At 39.3% G+C, this 22,380-nt stretch overlaps 1 protein-coding gene and 1 long non-coding RNA gene across 4 annotated transcripts in view; one reads left to right on the top strand and one right to left on the bottom strand.

Annotated features, from left to right (window-relative positions):
* The window catches only part of FAM160A1 (family with sequence similarity 160 member A1), a 90,760-nt gene extending 90,372 nt beyond the window's left edge, over window positions 1-388 (bottom strand). For all 3 annotated transcript variants that reach the window (XM_027891825.1, XM_027891824.1, XM_027891828.1), the window contains exon 1: window positions 1-388. The gene's annotated coding sequence lies outside the window, so the exon portion shown is untranslated.
* LOC114061378 lies at window positions 13-22,026 on the top strand. The gene is made up of 5 exons (XR_003572102.1): window positions 13-133; window positions 12,869-13,035; window positions 13,667-13,745; window positions 19,014-19,156; window positions 21,033-22,026. It is a non-coding gene; the product is annotated as an uncharacterized LOC114061378 (long non-coding RNA).
* The last annotated feature ends 354 nt before the right edge of the window (window positions 22,027-22,380 follow it).

The following is a 22,380-nucleotide window of genomic DNA, read 5'->3' as shown; positions in this document are numbered from 1 at the left end:
CTGGCGCGGGCGGCGGCGACGGAAAGTTTCCCCGGGGCGGGGCGAGGCGGGCTCCACTCCCTCTCCGCCGAAACGACCGGCTCCGGGAAAGAAGGGAGGAGGGAGGGAAGGACGGAGGGAGGCGGCCAGCCAGGTAAATCGCCGTCCGCTACGGGACGGCGAGGCCGCCGTTGATCCCTCGGGCGGGAGCGCCCTCACGCCCGCCCGCCCCGGAGGCTCCGTCCCCTCAGGGCGGGCATCCTGCCCCGCGCCCCCCCCACCCCCGCCGCGCCCTCACAGCGGGCGGCCCCCGCTCGGCACCGACCGCAGAGTTTGTGCAAGCGGGGCCGGGCCGTGACTCAGAGCGCCGGGGAGGAGCCGCGACCTGCCGAGGAGGCCCGGCCCGCCACGGCCCCTGCCGGGCAGCTGCTCTTGCCTCGGCGGGCGCCCTCCAGGAGAGTTTAGGAGGCCTCGACTTTAGAAGAGGTGCCCGGGTAACTGAGAAAGCTTCCTGCCGTCTATTTCTCCCTTACGTGGAAAACCCGCAAGGCAGAAGTACTGTTTTATACCTAGACCGATCTTACAAATGAGAATTACAGGTAATTCCCTAATGGTACAAGCTGCAAGGTGATTAGTGGGCTGGAGCACCTCTCCTCTGAAGACCAGCTGAGAGAGCTGAGGTTGTTCAGCTTGGAGAGGAAAAGGCTCTGGGGAGACCTTAATGTGGCCTTCCAGTATTTGGGAGCATCTCTCTTCTGAGGACAGATGGTGGGAGCTGGGTTTGCTTAGTCTAAAGAAGAGAAGACTGAGAGGAGGTCTCATTAATGCATATAAATATCTCAAAGACGGATGCCAAGAGGGTGGTGCCCAGCAACAGGACAAGGAGCGATGGCCATAAACTAAAACACAAGAAGTTCCATCTCAATATGAAGAACTTCTTTACACTGAGGGTGGCAGAGCACTGGAACAGGCTGCCCGGGGAGATCATGGAGTCTCCCTCTCTGGAGACATTCAAACCTCACCTGGACACGTTCCTGTGTCACCTGCTCTAGATGACCCTGCCTTGGCAGGGGTGTTGAACTAGATGATCTCCAGAGGTCCTTTCCAACTCTAACAACTCTGTGATTCTGTGATACTTGAAGGAGGCTCATAAAAAAGAGGAAGAGGAGATTTTATATGGGTAGATAGTGATAGGGCAAGGGCGAATGGTTTTAAACTAAAAGAAGAGAGATTTAGATGAAAAGTTAGATGAATGTTAGGGAGAAGTTACATATTCAGAGGTGTTGAACCACTGCAAAAAGTTGATTGAAGAAACTGGGATGCTCCATCCCTGAAAGTGTTCAAGGCCAGGCAAGATGGGGCCTCGAGCAACCTGGTCTAGTGAGGGGTAATCTCTACCCATGGTGAGGGGTTGGAACTAGATGATCTTTAAGGTCCTTTGCCACCCAAACCTTTCTGTAATACTATATAGTTCTTATTTTTAAATACCTCACTGCCACTGTGATGGACTGCTGTGATGAATAGTTAAGCATAGTTCAATATGCTCGTGGCTTTTTTTTTTTTTAATGGGTTCCGATAAATTAATTAGACTGTCAGGGTTCTGATTGTGTTTCACTAATGACTCAAAATAGGAATAGATGCTGCCCTATTAGGGTAACAGCTCATTTACATAAATGTATAATATAATTTACCAAGTGCAATGGTGTTGTCTGTGAGCTCAGGAAGCATTCTCTCTAAATACTCTATGTAATTAAAGAGCAATTTACTGAGATTTCTAACTAACTAGACTCACACAAACTAACTCACGTCTAGGTATGCCAGAGTTAAAATTTTCCAAGCTAGGATAAAACCATCATCCAAAAATTCAGTCAGAAATAAAACTGATCTAATATGAGTGAGGTTCTTTCACTCCTCCACTTAGGAAGACTGGAAGAATCATTGGTTCTTGTAAAACAAACATCGTGGCACACATTGAAACTAAATCTAAACTTCAAAGAGCAGGGGAAGCTGCCATTTCCAGAGACTGTAATTTCTCCCTCACATACTGTTGTTTATTGGGTTTGGAACTGCAAGATGAAATATTAGGTCCACATAATTATTGCAAATGCTGTGGTAAAGGTGCTCAGTAGAGCTACTAATGCCATCCCCCTCATAGTCTGAATCCAGAATCTGTTCCCTAGACGTCTGAGCATGCATGTTTCTGTTTGGAGAGGTGTTTTCAACATAAGATCTGGTATTTCTTACCATTCATTCAGGAAGCAGCTTCCATGTGCTGCTGTAGGGCCTGGGCATGGAGATGGGTGGCATTCAGCTGCTGTCTAGGATGGCAGAGCAGAAGCCAGCTTGGGAATTTGGTAAAATTGTCTAGGGGACTTTATCAGAAACTGAGAGGATACTTCTGTTTAAATTGTTTGGTCTCAGAAGCTTGGGAACCGTCAGCCAGCACACAGATGAAAGATGCCCTTTGTGTGAAACATCTCATCATAAGCAGATCATTAAGGAGAGAGACTCTGAAGCAGTGCCTGTTACAGATGCTGATATAACCTATTTCAATTCTTCCTATTGCTGCTCTAAGCATTTTAAAAACACTCCATAATTATTTTTCCTGTGATAATTAGGTTGAATCCAAGATAGCTGTCCTTTTACATCCCTATCTCTTAATCATTTGATAAGCTGTTCTATCACACAGTTAGAAGAGATGGAAGTGTAAAGATGGCTTATCACAAGCTCACACTAATCCTCCTATTCACCCTCTTTGTTCTGAAGGCATTCTTTGCTACTAAGAAATGCTTTGCCCAGGTGTAAGAGTAAGAGGAATAACACTTGAACCCAAACACAGTTGACTGGCAGGATAGCTGCAAGTAGTAGAGGTAACACAAAAGTTTAACAAACAGCACTTGTCAGTCTTTAATGTTGTGTCATCAGTACACTTGTGCAGTACCTCTAGTGAAGTTTAATAATTACAACTAACTTTGTATGTACAGTAGTTAAGAGAACATGACAACATGTATGCTCACACTTTCGGCCAGCAGTTTTACTCCACAGAAAGGTTAGTCTTTCTAAAGAAATTCCAGAAAGTTTCTGCTTTCTGTGACCCAGGGGCATGCCTGCAGCATCAGAAAGATATTTGCTGTTGCAGATAAAAATGGTCAAGTGTATCTACAAAGGTAAACCAGCCAGCTTTTAGAAGAGATCTTGTGTTGTAAATTTTTATGCCGTTTTCTCATGTTTCATATTTTAAAAGTGTATTTGTCTATAAAGAAGTGTGCTTTATGCAAAGAATAAATTACATTCTCCAATTACTAGTCACAGTTGTACTACAAAGAGAAAATCCATAAGATAGAAATAGTTTCATTTACAAAAACTCAAGTCGCTGTCAAGAAACTGGAATGCTCGCTGCGAATTACATGACCCCTGAACTGCCCCATTTAACACAGATTTTTCTTAGATGTGATCTAGATATCACCTCAGTAAAACAAATCTATACTACATTTGCTTCTTAGCAAGAAATCTGATTTCCAGGAAAGGTGTTAGAAGATAAACATCTCCTGTTGAAGAGGGAAGAGGAATATGGGAGCTTTCCAAGTCGTGTTATATGCTTTGCCACAGCCATTCTTCCTTATCTTCTGTGAGCAATAGGAAAAAAGAAAGTTTGCTTTAAATCTTCAGAAAGGTACTGCAGAATTTTATCTGCACATACCTTAAAACCTTCATGCTAAGAAGGGAAAGCCCTGTACTTTAAATGCATATGAAAAATCTTTGGGTACTTCTATCTAAGCCACATTTCATCTGAATGGTATAAACCACTTTAATCCCTTAATGTTCAAAGATGTCCCCAAGCTTTTTTGAGATATGGTTTTGCAGATATTTTGCTTTAACACACAATTTACAATGTAGTACCATTCTAAGATCATTAGTATATGAAAGATAAATGTTATATTTATATGGATAGAATCTAGACACTTGGCTAGACTGGTAACTAATAAAAATATGTATACAGTTTGGAAATATATACGTTACCTTTAGGTGGCTGTGCTCTGGTGAACAGAAAGCAACTTGAAAGATTATGTAGCCTATCTTAACTGGTATGTATTGATTTACCTGTTTCAAAACATCTTTTTAAATAAAAGAAAGTTTGTTTAAAAAGTTATATAACAGGATTTAGTTGAAAGGACTTACCTATGGCTATTATAAATTATTGATTTATGAGACAAACCAAAATAAGTTCACTGCCCCTTTAATATAATTATTTTTTCTCTTTAAAACCAGATTTGGTTACCTATGATACATTGTAAGGGCCTGACACTAATTTTGAGAATAAGTTAATTCACTGTGCTCCACAAGTCAGTCCACTCGTAGTCTGTAATTTCTCATGTGCTGTAAAATGTCACAGGTCAGCACTGCTATCAAAAGAAGTAATCTTGCCTTCCTCCACCCATTCTGTCCCTCCCTTCATTTCCATCATCCCTGATCTATGCAGCTGTTTAATAAATGAGATGAGTTCCACGGTCCAGATTAAAATTAACCCCCCCTTTTTTGTGTTTAACTTTAACATGGATCAGGTTTTTTATCTGGTTCACCTGCCACCACATAAATCCTTACTCTGGCAGAAGAGAGAGAGCAGCATGAGGGCAGGAATGAACTGGGACAGCATAACTTAGCATAAAGAATATGTGAAGCTGAAAGTATGATTCAAAAAATGGCTTTTAACAGATAGGCATCTGGAAACAATTGTGCTCTATCCTTTTGTTTCTGAGGGTTTTTTGCTTGAGAGTATATACCTAAGGCACATGCTATAAAATAGCCACTGCTTATTTGAGAATTTGCCTTTGTCCTCTTCAGGTGCTCTCTTTTTCTCTTTATGCTTTAAAGACACAGAGCTGAACCCTGGACTTGTGCTGTAAATTCTTTAAGTTGCGGCTTTGGGGAGGAGGAAAGTAACTGACAACTTGAAAGAAAAAAAAAAAAAAAAAACCAAAATCCTTCCTTCTGACAGAAACAAGGCCAAAACCTCCTTCCTTCTCCATAGGCTGCTAGTCTTGCAGGATAGAAAATGTTTCAGTCTCTCATAAATTTCTTTCAGATTTACTAAACCATCTCTGCCAGAGAATATTTATGACTGGACCCTTGCAAATCACTTACCTTAAGAATATAGGTGAAGAATATTTAGCCAAAATATATCTGTGGAGGATGAGTATCAGCAGGCTTTTTAAAGGCTCAGTCCTCCTTTTGTAATTACAAGTTGTACTCCAAGGTCCAGTGGGAGCTTTAGCCAAGAACTGCAAAACACATTTCTTAACGAAAATCAGTCTATCAGTATTACTCTGTTTTTCTGGTTATAAAAACTGCAATTATAGCAAACATGGTGTTTGAGCAAACAGAACCAAAGATACTCTTCCATTACCTATAACCTGCACACACATCACAGTCAATAGTGGAAAAACATCCATATTTTCTATCCCCACCCTACTCAAAAGCCATCTCTAAAATCTGGATTCAATAATTTAATTATATCAGAATTGTAAAAAGAAGAATGTTGACAGTTCACCAGTAGGGAAAATTTCAGTAGACCACAGTAGCACTCTTGCACACTGGCTCGGATACAAGGCCTCTCACCATTTAATTATAATGCAATCTGCGTAAATTCCCCAGAGAAACATTTGCTTATTAGTACCCACACAGTATTCTCTGTTTCCATAACACCTCCCTTAGTTTTCACCACTGGATTGCCCACCCAAAGACACACTTCTGTCTGCTTTCATAAAACCTTCTACTTTGTCATCCTGATAGACTCTAATCACTGAGCTACTGACAATGGGGAATAGGTTACCTGTGATATGGGAAAATCCTGCAGTCTGAGTTATACAAAGCCTGTCTGCCAGATGTAAAATCAGACATATTGGAATTTTGGAAATTCTTTTTGCTTTGTTTGGTTTGGTTTTTTTTTCCCCTAAACTAATATGAATTTGCACCTGCTGTTAACTGTTACTGAAGGAAAAATAAAATGTCGTGCTGTACAAGGCCACTGTACTCTGAATGGAACTACTGTCCAGCTGCATGCCTGGGAAAATGGAGAGACAAAATAGGCAATGAAAGATTGTATAAGTATTACTTTAAAGACAATGAAATATTATGAAGTAGCATTGTTGTGTGAGTATATGAATGCTGATTTCCTCTATGGATAGGCCAATACTATGAAGATACTATGACAAGAGATGAACCATTCAGCTGCTAGACAAAAAAATCTATAGTAAATCAGAGAGTAATCCTTACTAGTGTTTTGTTCCTCTGCATGTGCTTTTTCGTTCCTGGCTTAAGTCTGGGATAAAGTGATTCTTCACATTGTCAGATACTTTGTGTAGTCAGTAGTTCTTACTTTCTACAGAGAAAATAAGAGACAGAAATGAGACTTGCCAAGGAGGAAAGATTCACTTTGTATTTCTTGCATAGGATGTAGAGAAAAAAAGGGGTTTATTTCCTGAAACTGAGTTAGTTTTAATGTTTTGCATTGTAGCTTAACTCCTTTTCAGAGTTTATGAGTGACTATTAAGAGTCTTAAGTATAAAGTACTTAATTAATAGTTTTTACTTAATATTTTGAAAATTTGTCTTTAACTTTTTGCCAATAATTATTTTATTTGTGCCAAATAAATGCTTAGTGCAAGAGAAAAGCTGGGCACCTATCCTTGCGTGAGATTAAATACTTCAAGCTCTCAGAGTAGACACCTGGAGAGAGACAAAACCTCCACTATGATATGACTTCCAGCCAAATCACAGACAAAACCCCCCATGTTTTAAGGTCCCTCCTTGTTCTGCAAGGTATTCAATAGGAAGTTTTACTGACATCGCCAGCAATTTGCTGAATCGGAGGTCAATGGCTGTTGGAGATTTGAGGTCAAATATCAGCGTTGATAGGTGCCTAAATTATTTGAAATAAAATCCTGTTGGGATTTTTTCAAAAGCATCTGGCAGGTGAGAAGTGTTAGTTTCCCTTTGCATTTTAAAATCATTGAATAAAATTCACAGACAGCATTAAGATCAAAGACCAGGCTCCAAGTCTCTTTCTCACCCTTTGAGAGCTAGTTCCTAGCTGCCAGCTGGTACAATCATGCTCCTCATCCTTGCTCTTTTCAGGCTTGGGCTCTTTGCAGCAAAGTACTTCAGCTTCAAAAGACTCCCAAGTTTCCCACTTTGTATAAATTGATGGGTAAGAAACATTGATGCAAGGAAGGAAAAGTGAGTTTGAATTTCTTTGGATGAGTTAAAATTAAGTCCTGCACTTTTATTTTGCAGGCAAATGATCTATTAATGTACTGTGTCTAGGGCCAACAGCAGCTCTTCAGCAGATGTGTTCTGAAGAAAGCTCCCTTCAGTTCCTTCTAAGAATAGTTTCTAGACTCTGACTAAATAAAAAAATCTGCATTTGCAGTCCTAGTTTGTACCTTCAGTCTCCAGGGAGGACAGGACTGCAGTTACACTCTTGTGTATTACACAGCCCTTCAGCCAGCCCAAAGCAGCTCCCTGCTCAATGAGGACTTCTTGGATGGCCTTTGTAAGGGGCTTCATTCTCCCTATGCACTCCGTGAAGGACATGAAACTCAGGTATGAATTTCACTCCAGCATCTGAAAGTTAGACATTGCCACCATTGTTGGAAATCTGAGCATTAACTGTCTTGCTGAAGGCAAAATAGAGAACTAGAAATAGTCAGAATTATCATCTAAGGAAATTTTCAGCTGCCTTTTTTAGGGCATTTGTGTCAAGTTGTTTTGCTTTTCCTATTTTTCCTTACATTTCTCTCCCAAAAATGAGATTCTGTAGTATTCTACTTGCATTAGAGGAAACTCACATATGATTGTCATCTGCCTATACAAAGGAAAAGAAAACAAAGTTGCTGTCCCAGGAAAATTGGATGATATATTAAAATGAACTTAGAACTGTTACAGTTCAAGAAATATGGCCTAAAGTATGAGTACAGTATGAGTTGTATAGACTTGTCTCTGAGAAATCAGTTATAGTTTGCACATCCAAGAACTCATATGTAAAAATGTAAGCTGCCAGATGTCTTGAGATTCTTTATCGTAATAATTATTTGTTCAAGTTAAAGCTTAACACCCTTGTTTTAAAAAAATACGAATTCTAGGGTCTCTGTCCTTTAAGATGCATTCACTAGAAATTTCAGTACTGGTGGAATTCAGTGTTTTTTATTTGTTGGCCCTGGCAGCTGTGTATTAGTAAGATAAATAAATTAAATAAACAGCAACATCTGTTCCACTCACTAGGGGCTTATTGCCAGAGTTATCTGCATCGGATGGGAGGAGAAGTTCTAGCAGAGGAGCTTGGCTTTCCAGACCACAGATTAGTGGAATCACTAGGAATAAATATGTAGAATTGTGTGACCTGTGGGAAATACGTCACTTGACAAATGATGACGCTAACCAGTATTAAAGTTTGAAGTCCTCTAGCATCTATTCTGCATTAGTCATATGAGTATAAATCCCCTTATATTCAAAGATCTAATATGGTATCAGTCTGTATCTTATTAAAAAGAAAATCTGTGGTATAGTTGAGAACCTAAACCTGTAGGATTTTTCTTTTAGTTCTTTATTCTCGGATCCAGGATACCTTACTCTATACATGTGAGTGAATAGTATAAAAGTGTGTATATGCATATTTATGACTATTCACATAATTCTTTGTGTGCACGTGGCTGTGAGTGAGACCGGATAACACACATATGGCCATACTTGCTGTAGCAAGAAACCTCCCTGCCTTGTTTGGATAAACTAAGTAACAAACACACTGGATAGTTGTGATGCACAGAAAGTAAGACAAGGGGATCTAATAATGCCTTAGTATTGCAACTTCATGAATATCTCAATAAACCTGGGAGAGCAGTCACAAAGTAGGTATTCCTGTGCAGGTATCCCTAGGCTGATATTCCTACCTGACAAGTTAATTTTTAAATTAATGTATTCATTTTTATTTATTTTATATATTATATTTCATATATAATATACAATTCTATTTTAATTTAATTATTTTAATGATTTTTTTAAAAGATGCAACATAAATTCTTCATTAGCTGGACACTTGTAACTTGCCAATTCCATGAAAATAACCTTGGAAAGTTGTATACAGATGTGGGAAAAAAAGTGGCAGAATGAACCAGAATGTTTCATTTTCTTTATTGGAATCTAGAAAGTCAAATGGAAGTTGTTTATTGTGTTTGCAACCGTAGCCAAGAATACATGCTAATAATTGTGCTGTTGAAGTGCTATAGTTGTATAATGCATGATTGTTTCAAATGGCAAAACAAGATTTCTTTGAAACTAATCCTGTATAAAGTCCTAAGCACTTCCTAAAATAATTTATGGGAGTTCATCTGTTTCAAGCTGGAGTTCACAATCGGGCTTCACTTGACAGAAGTTGATCTCTTCCTCTCTTCTGGGAATCACAGAACCATAGGATGGTTTGTGTTGGAAGGAAATGCTAAAGATTATCCAGTTCCAACCCTCCTGCCATGAGCAGGAACATCTTTCACCAGGCCAGGTTGCTCAAAGCCCCATAACACTTGGTCTTGAACACTTCCAAAGATGGGGTGGTCACAATGTCTCTGGGCAACTTTTTTCCAGTGCCTCACCACGCTTACAGTAAAGATTTATCTATCTTATATCTAGTCTAAATCTACCTTATTTCAGTTTAAAGCCATTCCTTCTTGTCCATGCTCTTACAAAAAGTCCCTCTCCTGCTTTCTTGTAGGACTTCTTCGGTACTGGAAGGCTGCTATAAGGTCTGCCTGGAGCCTTCTCTTCTCCAGCACTGAAGACCCCAGCTCTCAGCCTGTCTTCACAGGAGAGCTGCTCCAACCCTCTGCTCATCTTCATGGCCCTCCTCTGGACTCGCTCCAACAGGTCCACATTCTTCTTGTGTTCCCCACCTCATTCCTCACCTTCTTCTGGTTCAATTGTAGCAATTGGAAACTAGTAGAAACACACAGTCATTCAGGTGGAAGAGATCTCTGGAGGCCACCTTGGCCAAACCCCTGCTCAGAGCAGGACCAAATAAATCAGATTGCTCAAGCCTTTTTCTAGCCCAGCTTCAAATGTTTCCATGGGTGGAGATTCCACAACCTCTCTGAGCCCTTGTCCCAGTATTGGACTGCCCACATGAGAAGTTGTTTCTGATACTTACTGGGAATTTCCTGCTTCCTAACTTAGGTCCAGTGCCTCTTGCCCTATTGCTTTGCACTGTCAATTACAGACAAGAGTGTGCTGCTGGCTCACATTCAACTCGGTGTCCAACAGCATCCCCAGGTCCTTTTATGCAGAACTGCTTCTTACCCAGCTGGCTTCCAGCCCGTCCTATTGCATGAAGTTATTCCACCCCTGACACAAGACTTTGCATTTGCCCTTTTTGAGGTTCCTGCCAGCCCATTTATCCAGAGGTCCTTCTGAATAGCAGCCCTGCTCTCCAGTGTAACAGCCATGTCTTCCAGCTTGGTATCACTCACAAACATGCTGTGCATGCAATCCATCCCATCACCTGGGTCTTTATTAAAGATGTTAAACAGTATTGACCCTAGTATCCATCCCTGCCTGAAAGCCCTGCTAGTTAGCAACAGCTAGTTGGTCTTTATACCATTGATCCTAGATGGTTTCCTGGGCCCAGCAATTCAACCAGTTGCAATGTCCGGCTTCCTCGGAGAGGCAGCTGTTCAGGGCCTTCCAATGCTTATTCCCTCAGTTTTAGTCAGGAGAGATGGGAGCCCCTGGTGGTCTAGGGGGTAAAGGCGCTGCACTGTCACTGCAGAGACCCGAGTTCGATTCCCAGTCGGGGCCACTCCCTGGGCAGATGGAGCTCGTTAGCCCATAAGGCAATCCATCTACGTCCTGAGGACCTCGCTGCCACCGTCCAAACTCGCTTGGCCCCGGCAGATGAACCTCAGGATTAAAGGGTGGGCTCAGTTCCGCGCACACTGTGTCTCACCTAAAAAATCCAATGCGCAGGCTGGAAGGTGGAAAGACCTTCCCCGGTTCTTCGTTCGCGAAGACTGGCCATTACTTACTAGTCAGGAGAGACTGTGCCATCGTTATTCTCCAGGGCGCTAGAGCACTGTCAGTGTTGCAGGTTTAAAGCAAGTGAGTAAGCAAGAGGTAGTGGTAGTGTGAGGGATAGCAACTGAAGCCTAGGAAGAAGTCTCAGGATCAAAGAGGAGTAAATAAAATGGAGGACAAGTCCCATTATTATAATTGATATTGAAAAAGTACTCCTGGCACTTCTTCGGCTCAGAAAAAAATCTTTTCTTTTCTGACAAGCATACTGCTGGAGATAGAGGTTACTCAAGCTATTTTCATCCTTTTCCTGTAAATATGTACTGTTTGCTATTGCAGAAGATGGGATATCAGGCTGGACAGCCTCATTTATGTGAGCCATTATTGAGTATGTGACTCATCTCTTTTCATATCAAAAAACATGAAATTATCAACAAGCTAAGTGGTAGTGATGTAAAAGTTGAAGAAAGAAGATATTGACTTTGTTTTGATATCCAGGAGAATGCTGAGAAGGTTGGAGGTTCCCATCTTCTTTTTTATGTTTTAGAAACAATAATGTATTGCAAGTAACTGTTACAGTTCTGGGAAGTATTGTATTTACCAGTTCTGTGAAATTTAAGCACTGATTGTCAGCCAAGTAAGTCAGATGGATATGTGTGGGTAAAAGGGATATGTGGTAATTTGAAGGAAAACGAGTTTGCCAGCAAAGGCTTCTTCAACTTTGTGTGGAGGTAATCTTCAGTTTTCAAATTATGTCTTATAGGTAATAGTCTGATAGGTAATTTCCAGTCTTGCTGCAGTGAAAGTTGTTCACTTTAAAGTATATTTGGTTGCTAATTGTTTAGTATTTCTCTCTCCACTTTTCTCAATCTTCTCAATTTTCTCAATATTACATGTGGTGTCCAAATGATATAAGTAATATATGGACATCACAGACAGAAAAATCAGGAATTGCAGCATGAAGATATTTATTGTGTAATAACCAAATTTCATAATTGCAGCCCTTTGAAGTAAAATTATAAACGGTTCATATAAAATAATTCTGGTTTTAAGGATAATGACCTATATAATTTAGTAGCACTGGGAACTGACTTCGTTAGAAGTTGCTGTGGCTAATGCTGTTCTCACACTAATTTCATGCTGTTAAAATTCCACCAGCATTAATGGAGTTAATCCTAATTTTCATTTACATAAATGCAAAGAAAGCTCAGCCTCAGTGATCTTTTACATACAGTTCAAGTGTGCTCAGAATTTCTAAACCCACTTAATTCCACATAAAAATAAAGCTTAATGCAGATAGATCTAATTGTTCTTATTTCACACATAAAACTACATGGCAAACAACAGAACAATGAAATACTGTTCTTTGACATTTTAGATTTGCAATGCTGGTGGAACATTCAGAGGCTTTTTGAGCTGTATTTTTATCAATGAAAAGTCTGTGAAACTGCTTAACTAAAAATTGGCTTGTATTAATGTTATCCTGTCCACTAGCTTCCACACGAGGGAAGTACTTAACTGCCTGTATCAAAGGGAAGAAAAAAGCATTTGATTTTTAAGACATAAATCAAGTACTTCGTTTCATACTCTTTGATCAGTTTTGCTGACATGGGCACGTAATCTGACCCCTTTTGCCATCTAATTATCAACCTCTTTCCCCTCCCTCCCCTTAGTATTGAGCTTTTATCAAGGCTAGGGTTTTTTTCCCTCCAGGGAGTAGTCATGCCTCCTGCATTTTTCTCTCTAGTGTTTAGAAACCCCTTTGCAATGTTAAACCATTAGGAAATACCCACTTCTAGGAATATCAAGTACTTTTTTTTTTTTTTTTTTGTTACTAGGCTGCCGCTCTATGGCCGTGCACATAAACTGCAGCTTCAGTTCCACTGGAGTAAGTTGTATTGGAGGAGTTTCTGGGAATGAGTAAGAGAACGTCTGGGCTTCATGTTCTACAATGAGAGTATGAATATGTTAAAAGAAGACAAATGAAAAATCTACCCTTTCATGTGTAGGCACCTACCAGCCTGATATTTTAAATATGTTATAGACAATGTTTTTGATCATTAATAATGTGCATACTGTAGCACACTGACATAGAATTCACCACTGCTTGTCCTGGCTGTCTAAAATAATGCTAATTTGAATTAGATTTTAAAATTAAAGCAAAATACCCTGGTCAGGAAATCAGGTAAACACACAGACTGATCCGTGCCTGGTGTCCTTCATAAGTATGAAATTTCGATGCTTTTGAATCTGTGGAATAACTAAATCATGGAAGGGAATCAAGCTGTGTTTTAAGTGTAGAGGTTTATATGTAGCCATACACAGTGCTTTACAAATGGGTAAAACATGGGGCATTAAACTTTTATTAAGAATATTTTCATTTATGCAAGGTTAGAATACATTACCTAGTAAGTTATGATATAAGTCATTGTTTTCACATCTGCATCTGAAAATTGAGAGGGTTGAAATTTAGCATATCTGCCTTCTGGAGTACTGTGAGCAATCCTTAGATTTGTCTGCCCACAAGCACTTCAGTCTGAGTCCTACAGTGTCAAGGCCTTTCACAGCCAAAAGTTGTGTTGAATGGGTGTACTATTATTTCTCATCCTTGTGCAATTTTGCATGTTTCCATTCAGAAAGTGGAATAAAAAGCAAGCTTGAGATGTGTTCCTGTCTTCATTTTTAGCACACCCAAGTCAAGAGGAAAACTCCAAGGTTGGTGGAGATCTAATTTCTTGTAGATGTTAACTTCTAAAGAACACAGTCCCTGGTTATGTCTTGTCAGAGACCATCAGTTACTATTGTAAAGTCTTCATAATTAGACTATTTTCTGTGTAAGCAGTAACTACAGATTGAAAACAATCTGAAAAATTGAAGTCAAAAACACAGGAAATTAATTCGTTCAAGTGAATAAAAGAGATTGTATTGGCCAGAGATACCCAGTAGCTTGAAAACAAGCTCAGAATTTTTAATATGTTTTCCTTTGAATATCCTCCTGTATGCACTCCTAGGTTTGCTGGAGGGCAGAGGAGAAGGAGGATTGTTAAAAATTAAACAGCTTGCTTTCACTAAAATAAAAATCCATCGTACAGTTATCACTGATACAGATGCTGACCTTTGGCCATGTTAGTAACTTGTTGCAGAGAATCTCTTCAGCATTTGAATGTATTTTGTTAATGTAGGTTAATATTATAACAAGGGACAAATCTTCTTAGGATAGTATTTTCCAGGATACTCAGCCATAAGGCAAGGTTGTTTTCTAAACCAAGCCAGCTGTTAAAAGTGCTAATTAGTTCTGCCAAGAAGGTAACAGTGCCTATGTCCTAATAATCCAGACTGTAATGTTTATTAAGAGGCTGTCAAAGCAGCAGTTACATTCCCCCATTTAGGAATATTACAAGAAAAATTTACTATGAACAGGAGATTGAGAAAGAAAGGGAGATCATAAAACAGTATAAATTAGGAGCTCAGAAAGAAATAGGACAAGAAACAGCTTGGGTATAGGAAATAAATCCGTATAAAAGGAGATTAAAAATTACTTCATTTTATAAAGTATTTCTACATCAGTCAGTGCAAGCAAGAGCAACATAGGTGTGGCTTAAAAACACACACTGTAGTTGCAAGTGACAATATTGAAAGATAATGAAAGCGTTTTCAAATAACAGGGATGCTGACCAAATAGCTAGAAGCTGGAATGCAAAAGAAAGTGAGGTTGCCTGAAGCATGACAGAGGCAGCACAAGATCCTCCTCTGTAGTTTATTTGTTGCAGCAGAAGCACCACGGTCCCGAGCTACCACCAGTGCTGTGTACAAATCTGCCCAGTGCTGCAGTGCAGCAGTCTTTGACACCTAACACATGCAGCTGAAACTCTTAACTCTACCAGCAAGGCTAAAGAGTGAGAATTAGAGCATCAGACAGTGAGAAAGCAACACATTTTCTGCTGTGTGGCACTGTGTCAGGGAGATGCACATCAAAATATGCGTGCAGAGACGTAGAGCTAGCAAAAGCTAGATTAGCTGTTGTTTGCAAGAATTAATTTAACTGTTGAAGGTGAATTGAACTGCAAACCAAACCAGGTCCTGTAATAGTCAACGCAGTTTTTGAGCTGCTATAATAAACGGAATTATTTCTCACACATGATGTTACTAAAAATAACCATCTTGAACTAAGTGTTTTGGGGTTTTTTTCCCCTGAAACTTTTGGATAACTTTGTCAGTTTACCATAATTTTTCTCCTGTATTCTTCCTAAATGGTTGGAAATGCCAGTGTACTCTATACCAAATATGGCTGCAATAGGGCTGCAACAGGACTGTATAGAAGATTCCTTATTCAGCTGAATTCCAAATATGAGCCATGGCTGTTCTCAAAATGCCACTGTTTCTTTTTTTTACAGTGGCATCATATGACAGATCTTTCCACCTGTCTGGTTTGGCTCTGCTTTTGAGACTGTGGGTGGCCAAAATTGATAATGTTCTTTTAAAACAAAATAACATGTCATCAATATTTTGGAAAAGTAAAAATGTCGTAGTACTACCAAGTCATCCTAATCCTGAGAAAGGGACCTTTTCTTCCATGTGCATCTAAATTATTCACAAGGGGAAAAGGCCTATAAAACCAAATCAACCTTATTGTCAAGACCTGAAAGTATAAATAACTGCTTTTACCATATCTTTGTTTTCTCTTATTCTGTTTACTAGAAATTAGTTAGTCATACAGATTCAGTGTAATTTAGTTATATCCAGAATCCTGTTGTGCCAAAACAGAAAGTGTCTAGAGGACCCAAATGTAGTTTTCCCAGTTTTCCTGACCTTTGCCACTAAGGACCTTCACCACTGAACTAGCAAGGTTAGAGCCCTAGAGAGGCAGAGTTAATGACTTGCTTCTCCCATCCCTGCTGCAATGCTATCTCACTTTTCTGTATTTCAGTTTCCTCAGGCACTGTATTTCCTTCCTCTTTGCTGTTGCTGTTGCTTTGTTTTTTTTGTTGGTCTTTTTACATAGTTGTTGAGACAGTAAGATATCCAGTATAGGAGCAGTGCATCTGAAGGGACTATATGAGTTGGAAGCCCTTTGTGTCAGTATAATCACACTAATGAATTTTTCAGCTCAGGTGCTCTAGCTCACTTTATTTCGGTAGACATAGTTCCTCACAGCACTTCCTCCTCACTAATACTGTGTTTTAGCAGGGATGAGCAGATTAAAATGAGCATGCTGGACATCTGCCACCACCCTTGCAAAACAGTGGAGGTCATGGTCCAATCCAATTAAGAACAAAAACCTAAGGGATACTGAAGTTAGTATCCCCTTGAGCTGCCCAGAGCTTTGCCCTCTCTCACCTCAGATCAAGTTTCGCATTGAAATGATGTCCTTTCTTGATTCTCCTGCTTTGTTTAATTATCTGTACTGTTTGTAATATTTCTTTTCATGTTATGTCTATTAAGCTACCATTTCTTTTCCTGTTGGCTTGACTGCAAAGGTCTTATCCTGAATATGCACAGGATCTAGTACAACCTCCAGGCAGCAGTGAATCTCCAATACTGTTATTTATAAAAGATATTTTGTGGACACTGTACACACAGTAGTAAATTTATTGAAGTGTAAAGAGAAAAATGGCTCAATACAATGCAACACTTCAGGAACACATTTTGATATAGCTCTCAATCACACACAAACATGAAGTTATACTGTCTGTCATAAAAGAATTGGATGTGATAAATTCTGTGAGCAGTATATTAAATCTAAGGCTCAAAAAGCTAGCTACTTTCACAGTACCAGCTCCAGGAAGCTGGCTAGATATCTCCTCAGTCTTATATTTTAAAATTTCTGTGAAATTATGCGGTTGTTCTTTTCTTTCCCCTCAAAATACAGCTTTTTGAAACATCAGCCTTTAATATTTTTCTGTTCCCATCCCAATGGATAAATATTCATATTGCAGAGTTTCCCACAGCTGGCAGAAATTGGCAGCCAGCAGTGTTGTTTGCTAGAAAAGAGGCAAAGGACTGAAATGGAATGGCATTATTGCCCCATAAATGTGATCTCATCAAATCAATCTGCAGGTCTGGAAAATTCATAGTTCTTCCATCAAATTGTTTCAACACTGTATGTGTTTTGTTGATAATGTGAGGACTTACATCCCTGATCCAAATCCAGCTGAAGCTGGCAGAAAGACTGATTGTAATTCTTTGGAATATGCATCCTCATCTGCTGACACGTAGTAAAAGAGGTGTAAAGAAATACCTGTGCCAGGATCCTGTGCCTGCTTACAACACGAGGAAAGCACTCACATTTCTACTGTTTTTTTAAGTGAGGAGACCCAATCCTGATGTAGAAAGGATCCTGCCAAATTAAGTAAACAATGCAGCAGGGCTACAGGAAAATTTGAATACTGCATATCTAGAAGAAGGAGACCTGAATTCACTGCCTTAGGGGAGAATAAACAAGACTAGCTTTGAACCATCTCTGTACTCCTCTGATTCTGGGTTGATCAGCAGTCTGAACAGTTTCCAACTGGTGCTGAAGTTCTGGCTCTGACAGCTTTTGTTTGCCATGTTCTGCAAGGGGCCCTTGGATAAACAGCCTTTATACTCCTTATGCTGCCACCAGCAAGGACTCCACAAATTGCAGAGCACTCCAGCTATCATAGCGGGCATAAAGTGAATAGAGCACATTTGAAAACATTTAAAGTGCACAAGAACTACTTCAGTTTTATTGAGATGTCCAAAGTAATTTCTATGAGGCTCGCTTGCCTGGTAGCACTGTGCTGATACATCTCTCTTGTCACTGCTCCAGTTCATCACTGAACATGCTCCCAAAAATAACAGAAGGAATGCAGAAGACATGATGCTGGAGGCTGTGCTGAAACCTACACAAACCTTTTTGTGATCAGAGTCTGGATTATTGTGGACCATATGGGCTTATCATAAATGTGTGAGAATATTTATTATACATAGAACAAATCTATAAACACAAGGTTTTATTGTAGCCAACAAAAGACTAATGTAACTAGAAGGTGAGGAATTAATCAAATATGTAGTTGGTGGCACAAACATAAGAACTGTGATACCAAATGTAAGGCCAGAATTTCTGCAAAGTAACATCTCAGCATGTCTTTTCATTATTTTTATTTCCTGCATTAACATATGAATGATCAGTGGATGCTCGGGGCATTTGGAAGCCAGAAATAAACTAGAATGTATAGCAGTTTGTCCTGACCCTCCCTTTCCTACTGCCACCCCTTGCTTCTTATCTCCTTTGCTTCCACCTCACTATTCCTTAAAGCTGCTTTTTCCCATTAGTGACCATTTCACAGAGCTTTACCAATTAAAAGTCTTACTAGACAGTCCCTCTAGATGGTTTCTGATTCTACCATTTCTCCTGATTCCTCACTAGTCTTTCATAAAAGTGATACTTCTTGTAGCTTCAGAATTTCCTGCTTGAAATAAGCTTTCAAGTAGCATGTGTGTATTACCCAGGCAGAGTGAAGACAGAGGAAGTATGAGAAATGGGAGGCCTTTTAATATAATTTTAATATATTTTTAATATAAAAGGATTAATTTCACAGGACTCTTGTAAAAAGGACATTAGACATATCAAAAATTGAGTCCAGTAGACATAATTTTTAAAGGGTTTTACTTGGTTCAGTAGAATGTGTTTGGTTTTCTTTCTGAGGAGTGCTGTGAACTTCTGTTTTTTTTATTTCTTCTTGACTTCTGTTTGTATTCTGATATCACTTTGCACAGAAAAAGATTGCCTCTTGGAGAGTTCAGTTACACATGCTGTTCAAGTGATCCTGACAAGGATGAATGGTAATAAAAATTGTCCATCCTTTGAATGTGATTTGGATTACAGTGCAGAAATTATATGTCAATATTGGATAGGGCTGTAGGGGGGCTATACACAAGAAATACAGGGTTATATGTGAACATGATTTGTCATTCCCCTCTTGACACCACTCACTCTACGGGCCTGTTCTTTATTTATAGGCAAGAAGCATGCTGACATTTCAATATTCCTTCAGCTCAACAGTTCAGAGTACAGTCACATCAAGAAAAGCAACACGTGTAATCATGAATAGCTGGAGATTCATTTCACTAGATTTTCCAAGAATTTAATTTTAAATTGAAAGGTAAGCCACAATGCTAATTTTATAGGACTTTTGAAAAGAGGAGGTCAAATTTTAGGATAAAAAAAAAAAAAAGATGTATGAATAATGTTCATAAGATAATGAGACTGGAAAAATGGCATACAAAATTCCCTTTACATTTTAGTAGTAATTATGGGAGACAACAGATGCTGTCCTGTCATGCAACATAATGTTTTACTTTGTTTAGTTCTGGGCTTTGATTACATTACTAGGGCCAAAAGTCAATCTTCGCTTATTTCTACGAATTATGTCTCTGTTACTGACAGAAACAGGAATGATCATGTATACACAAACAGATGCAAATGTATGACAAAAATAAAGTTCATGCTATTGTAATTAGAGGGATTAGAAGGAAAAGAAAGTATTAATTGAATTAGGCTTCAGTTAATTTCATTAACATGCTAGGGCACCGTGATCATGAGCACATTAGAAATATCTTAACAATGATGATTTTCCATCTTTCATGCTCTATTTAAATATATTTTTTGTCATACTTTAGGAAATTACGAAAATTCATAGTTGTCCCCTGAAAGTTTTGACCCCGTAATGATGCAGAATGAATACAATACTTCTGCCAGTAGAAGACTAAGAATGTCCAAGTATTTCAGAGTAAATAAGATGGAGATTACATCTTGCAAATACAAGATATTTTGGTATTATAAGCTAGCAAGGACCTTTGCACTCAGGCAAAAAATCACTTCTCAGGGAGAATAGGAAGTGTAATCAGGCCTGTCAGGAAGTGTAATCAGGCCTGTACATTTTCAGAAGCCTTGAACAAATTAAAAAAAAAAAAAATCAGAATGGAAACATTCAAGCATATAACTTTTCCAGTTGTTAACAGACCAGGTATAATGCTAGCATATGTGAGCCTGTCTAGCACTAAGCAGTCACTTTTATTTCCAGCAAGATATTTTTCATCAAGAAACAAAAGTAAAAGTCCTACTAGATTCTGAAATCTCTGCTTTTGCCAAAATTATGTGAATAATTTTGGGCTTTAGTTGCTAACAACTTGCAAGCTGAAGAATTAATAACCAGACTTCAGTTGCCACCATACACTAATGAGGCTGGAACGTGACCTGCACACCTAACCAGCCATGAATAAAAAAGAAAAAGCTCAAGGTTCACTTACAACAACTGTCAAACTAAGGCATTTTCTTTAGTGCTAATCCAAAGATGGATGAGCCCCAGTGCTGCAGCAGTATATCAACATTCAGCCAGTGTAAGCACCAGAGTAAAACAAGAGACAGTTTACTCCAGTTCTCAATATGTGTTTTCCTTTTGCTTTGAACATTTCTAATGTTTTGCCCTGGGACTGGATGATAAATCCGTATTAATCCCCTTGGAAGATTGTATTAACTGTAATTGTGTGAGATCAGACCAAGGTTTTATCAGCATATTTTACATTATCCTTTTGTAATTTTTTTCATTCCTTTCTCAGTCTTAAATCATTGCTTTGCCAATAGTAATTGTGTATGCCCAAGCCTACCTCGTTTATCTGCACCTCTCCAATCTGAGCAAAACAGAGGGTGGTCTATGGAGATTTCATAGCCGAATTCTACATCAAAAACTGTGTTTTAATTATATTTTCAATGAAATCAGAACATCTCATTTGTTTTCTCTCATCTTGAAGGAAGTCTGAAATTGTTTGTCCAGGTAGAAATTTAGGGCATGATCACATCATAAATTTTGAGAACATAAAACTGTGTTGGAACCCTGAAGGTTTTGTGGAATAAAGTTGTCTCTGAGAGAGCTGCTTCGGGGCTGATAGGTTGTTCCTGGCTCCAGCACAGTCCTGAATACACGGCTTTTGTAAAAGCATCCCAGAAACTGCTTCTGACACTCTTTCCTTATTTTCCAGACCATTGAACTCTCACTGATCAGGAATTGAACACTGTAGAGATCCTTTAAACAACTTCTCACATTTAGACAGCATCGGGAGGAGGGGAATTCACAGTAGATATAAAAGATTTTTTTTCTGTGAAGCAGTTCCTGAATTGATAAAGTTATCCTGAGATATGCATTTAGGGAATTTTATCCATAAAGACAATTTAGTTAGTCAGTGGGAACAACCAGAAAGAGTGTAGAAAGCACAGATAAATGTGTCTGGAATTCTTTTTCCCCTACTAATTCCTGGATACTACTTCCTGTCCTTGGAAATGAGAAAAACACATGTAAATTGGAGCGAGGCTTTTTTTAGGAGAAGAGGATCAGCTCTTGCCTTCTCTCATAGTGTAAAACCCCAGGAAATTCTGCCCAGGTTTTTCTCTGCCCTTCATGCTTTCCTAAAGCTTTTTGTTCAGCAGCCCCTTGAAGAATGTGGCACTTCCTTTGAGCTAATGAAATTGCAACAAGCAGCTGTAAGATTTGGACTGAATGAGCTGTTTCTCTGTGAGGAAAGGCTGCAGTTTCTTTCTGGGCAAAGGCATAAACACTGTGAAGAATAAACAGTTTGAGTAGCTGTAGTCTGAGGAAGGCAGAGGTTTGGGGTAGGCTTGAAGAGTTGCATTGGAGAAGAGTAGGAGAGACATAAAATCCTAGAGAAAATAAGATGTGAGGGAAGTCTAAAAATGTTTGAAAATGATGCCTTAGGGAAAATCTGAGTTGCTTCAGTTTTCAGCTGAGTACTGTTGTGTCCAGATCTCACTCAGAAACCGGCTAGTGCAAAGCTCTGATTCAAGGTGTGAGTTTGCTGTGAGAAATTTTCCATCCGTATCAGGATTTTGCCAACAGCATCTTGTAAAAATGTTGCTTCATCAGTCCAGACCTCGCTGGGAGCTGCAGACATTTGGCAGATGTTTGAGTTCCACTTCACTGTATCACAGAATGGTTGGAAGGTATCTCTGAAACCATCTAGTCCAACTCCCCCTGCCAAGGCAGGGTCACCTACAGCAGGTGACAAAGGTAGGTTTTGAATGTCTCCAGAGAGGGAGACTCCATAATCTCCCCCCGGGCAGCCTGTTCCAATGCTGTGCCACCCTCAATGTAAAGAAGTTCTTCCTCATGTTGAGGTGAAACTTCTTGTGTTTTAGTTTATTACTGTTACTCCTTGTCCTGTCACTGGGCACCACCAAAAAGAGTCTGACACCATCCACTTCCACAACTGAGATAGAGGAAATTTGATTCCTGTTGCATCATCACATCATAAACTTTAACTTTGTATTTTTTTAATCGTATGAATCTTTTTCTTTTGAATGATGCAATCCTAT

Source organism: Empidonax traillii, unplaced genomic scaffold, assembly GCF_003031625.1.
Source record: "Empidonax traillii isolate 1590-97213 ecotype Southwest subspecies unplaced genomic scaffold, ASM303162v1 scaffold331:size1191723, whole genome shotgun sequence".
Classification (NCBI taxonomy): domain Eukaryota; kingdom Metazoa; phylum Chordata; class Aves; order Passeriformes; family Tyrannidae; genus Empidonax; species Empidonax traillii.
This window is presented reverse-complemented; position numbering and strand designations above follow the sequence as displayed.